A 4,155-nucleotide genomic window follows, 5' to 3' on the forward strand; every position below is an offset into this window, starting at 1 on the left:
AAATTTACATTAAAGTCAAGATTCAGTTTTTTTTTCTATGACTTTATTTACTGGCAGCAATAGGCTTCCATACACACACACACACACACAATATATATATATATATATACATACATATATACACACTGTATATATAAAATATACAGTGTGTATATATACATTATACATGGACATGGAGTTTACTGGAGCCCTCCACTGGAATCCTCTGACGACATCATGGAGCTGGTGGACCTGGCCAGTCCATCAGCTTCTTCAGGATGCAGCAGCTGTCTTTAGGACATGTTTCTGGTTGTTTCCACGTTGGAACGCTGCTGGGCCCCAGTTTCTGAAGCGGGGGGTCAATATGTCACAGTACATGTTGGCATTCATGGTTCCCTCAACAATCTGAAGAGATCAGCCGATCAGAGGCTTCTACTGCATCCCGATGTGCCACAGCAGCTCTGAGACCAGCCGACCAGACGCTTCTGTCTGTAAATCCAGACTTTTCAGCTCCAGCTGCAAACATGTGGAAGTTTCCCTCTGCAGGTCAGACAGGAAAACTCCGCTTTGAAAAACAGTTTTATTCTTCTGCATTTTAGCAAGACTGAGTTGTCATCTGTGTTCTTGTATTTTTCACGTATCTCTTTTATTTTACAATTTTATTTTTCATTTTATTAAGCTGTTTTTAATAACTTGCTGTTTCTGTCCAGCACTCTGGTCCGCTGTTTGTTTTTAAAGTGCTTCAGAAATAAATCTGCTGTGACGGATGAGGCCCGTTCTGGGTGGAAGCTGTCCTGTTAAACCGCTGCAGGGTCTCGGCCACCAGGCTGCAGCTGATCTTCTCACAGCCGAGGCCATCTTTATGTTGAGCAACCATCCTCTTTCAGAGCCTCAAAGTTCCTCTCCATGAGGCGCCATGCTGAACTCCCAGTGACCAGCATGAGTCTGAAGTATTCTTGTACAGCAGCAACAGATTTAAGTCACCTGAAGAGCTGTCCCACTAACACATGACTCCAGGGCAGGAAAATGGCTGATCAGGCCCAGTTAGGACATGTTTAGAGAAGGGTGCATCCCTCATGGTGCCTGCAGTTCTGACATTAATAACTGTGTTGTTATAATGGACGGACGGTGGATTCAGACTGTTTTAGTAGCTGTACACAGACTACTGTACCAGTGTCATTCTGCAGCGTCGTACCATGAACAGCTATCAATCAAGTTTTGTGGAAATATATGTATATTCTCTATAAATATATGAAAACGTCCTGGATATAGATGAAACTAGTAGTTTTTACCATGATCATGTTCAAAAAACAAATTTCTCCAAAGTTTTTGCTGTAATATAAAAACTGATGACAAAGAAAAGTGCTGAGTCATGGATTAAACAGATTTATGCTGACAGGGTCAAACTTCCAAAATGGTCAGAAAAATGACCAAAAGCCAGTTAAACAAGTTCTGGTCTGACATGTACAACTACAACACACCCCCAGATAGTCGTACACACAGGCAGCTCTCTCTGGAAAACGATCAATTACCACGATTATCGCTGAAAGGATTTTAACCCGCTGGAGGTCCTGGACCAGAGACGTGGAGGAGTGACGGAGGTCCTGGACCAGAGACGTGGAGGAGTGACGGAGGTCCTGGACCAGGGACGTGGAGGAGTGACGGAGGTCCTGGACCAGGGACGTGGAGGAGTGACGGAGGTCCTGGACCAGGGACGTGGAGGAGTGACGGAGGTCCTGGACCAGGGACGTGGAGGAGTGACGGAGGTCCTGGACCAGGGACGTGGAGGAGTGACGGAGGTCCTGGACCAGAGACGTGGAGGAGTGACGGAGGTCCTGGACCAGGGACGTGGAGGAGTGACGGAGGTCCTGGACCAGGGACGTGGAGGAGTGACGGAGGTCCTGGACCAGAGACGTGGAGGAGTGACGGAGGTCCTGGACCAGAGACGTGGAGGAGTGACGGAGGTCCTGGACCAGAGACGTGGAGGAGTGACGGAGGTCCTGGACCAGAGACGTGGAGGAGTGACGGAGGTCCTGGACCAGAGACGTGGAGGAGTGACGGAGGTCCTGGACCAGAGACGTGGAGGAGTGACGGAGGTCCTGGACCAGGGACGTGGAGGAGTGACGGAGGTCCTGGACCAGAGACGTGGAGGAGTGACGGAGGTCCTGGACCAGAGACGTGGAGGAGTGACGGAGGTCCTGGACCAGGGACGTGGAGGAGTGACGGAGGTCCTGGACCAGGGACGTGGAGGAGTGACGGAGGTCCTGGACCAGAGACGTGGAGGAGTGACGGAGGTCCTGGACCAGGGACGTGGAGGAGTGACGGAGGTCCTGGACCAGGGACGTGGAGGAGTGACGGAGGTCCTGGACCAGAGACGTGGAGGAGTGACGGAGGTCCTGGACCAGAGACGTGGAGGAGTGACGGAGGTCCTGGACCAGGGACGTGGAGGAGTGACGGAGGTCCTGGACCAGGGACGTGGAGGAGTGACGGAGGTCCTGGACCAGGGACGTGGAGGAGTGACGGAGGTCCTGGACCAGAGACGTGGAGGAGTGACGGAGGTCCTGGACCAGAGACGTGGAGGAGTGACGGAGGTCCTGGACCAGGGACGTGGAGGAGTGACGGAGGTCCTGGACCAGGGACGTGGAGGAGTGACGGAGGTCCTGGACCAGGGACGTGGAGGAGTGACGGAGGTCCTGGACCAGGGACGTGGAGGAGTGACGGAGGTCCTGGACCAGGGACGTGGAGGAGTGACGGAGGTCCTGGACCAGGGACGTGGAGGAGTGACGGAGGTCCTGGACCAGAGACGTGGAGGAGTGACGGAGGTCCTGGACCAGGGACGTGGAGGAGTGACGGAGGTCCTGGACCAGAGACGTGGAGGAGTGACGGAGGTCCTGGACCAGGGACGTGGAGGAGTGACGGAGGTCCTGGACCAGGGACGTGGAGGAGTGACGGAGGTCCTGGACCAGAGACGTGGAGGAGTGACGGAGGTCCTGGACCAGGGACGTGGAGGAGTGACGGAGGTCCTGGACCAGGGACGTGGAGGAGTGACGGAGGTCCTGGACCAGAGACGTGGAGGAGTGACGGAGGTCCTGGACCAGAGACGTGGAGGAGTGACGGAGGTCCTGGACCAGGGACGTGGAGGAGTGACGGAGGTCCTGGACCAGGGACGTGGAGGAGTGACGGAGGTCCTGGACCAGGGACGTGGAGGAGTGACGGAGGTCCTGGACCAGGGACGTGGAGGAGTGACGGAGGTCCTGGACCAGGGACGTGGAGGAGTGACGGAGGTCCTGGACCAGAGACGTGGAGGAGTGACGGAGGTCCTGGACCAGGGACGTGGAGGAGTGACGGAGGTCCTGGAACAGAGACGTGGAGGAGTGACGGAGGTCCTGGACCAGGGACGTGGAGGAGTGACGGAGGTCCTGGACCAGAGACGTGGAGGAGTGACGGAGGTCCTGGACCAGGGACGTGGAGGAGTGACGGAGGTCCTGGACCAGGGACGTGGAGGAGTGACGGAGGTCCTGGACCAGAGACGTGGAGGAGTGACGGAGGTCCTGGACCAGAGACGTGGAGGAGTGACGGAGGTCCTGGACCAGAGACGTGGAGGAGTGACGGAGGTCCTGGACCAGGGACGTGGAGGAGTGACGGAGGTCCTGGACCAGGGACGTGGAGGAGTGACGGAGGTCCTGGACCAGGGACGTGGAGGAGTGACGGAGGTCCTGGACCAGAGACGTGGAGGAGTGACGGAGGTCCTGGACCAGAGACGTGGAGGAGTGACGGAGGTCCTGGACCAGAGACGTGGAGGAGTGACGGAGGTCCTGGACCAGAGACGTGGAGGAGTGACGGAGGTCCTGGACCAGAGACGTGGAGGAGTGACGGAGGTCCTGGACCAGGGACGTGGAGGAGTGACGGAGGTCCTGGACCAGGGACGTGGAGGAGTGACGGAGGTCCTGGACCAGAGACGTGGAGGAGTGACGGAGGTTCCATCAGATCTTCACCTTTATATTCCTTTTGGAAAATCATTTTCTGCTGAACTTTCCTTTTACGGTTATTTTTATTCCAGGATTTTAATCAACATTCCCAGATTTATAAAACCTCACAGGACAGCAGAGAAAAGGTCTGACGACCAAACTGCTTCGTACTGGTTTTATTCCAGCTGTCTGGTTGCAGATCCAAAAC

The sequence above is a fragment of the Telmatherina bonti genome, assembly GCF_933228915.1.
Source record: "Telmatherina bonti genome assembly, chromosome: 23".
Lineage (NCBI taxonomy): Eukaryota > Metazoa > Chordata > Actinopteri > Atheriniformes > Telmatherinidae > Telmatherina > Telmatherina bonti.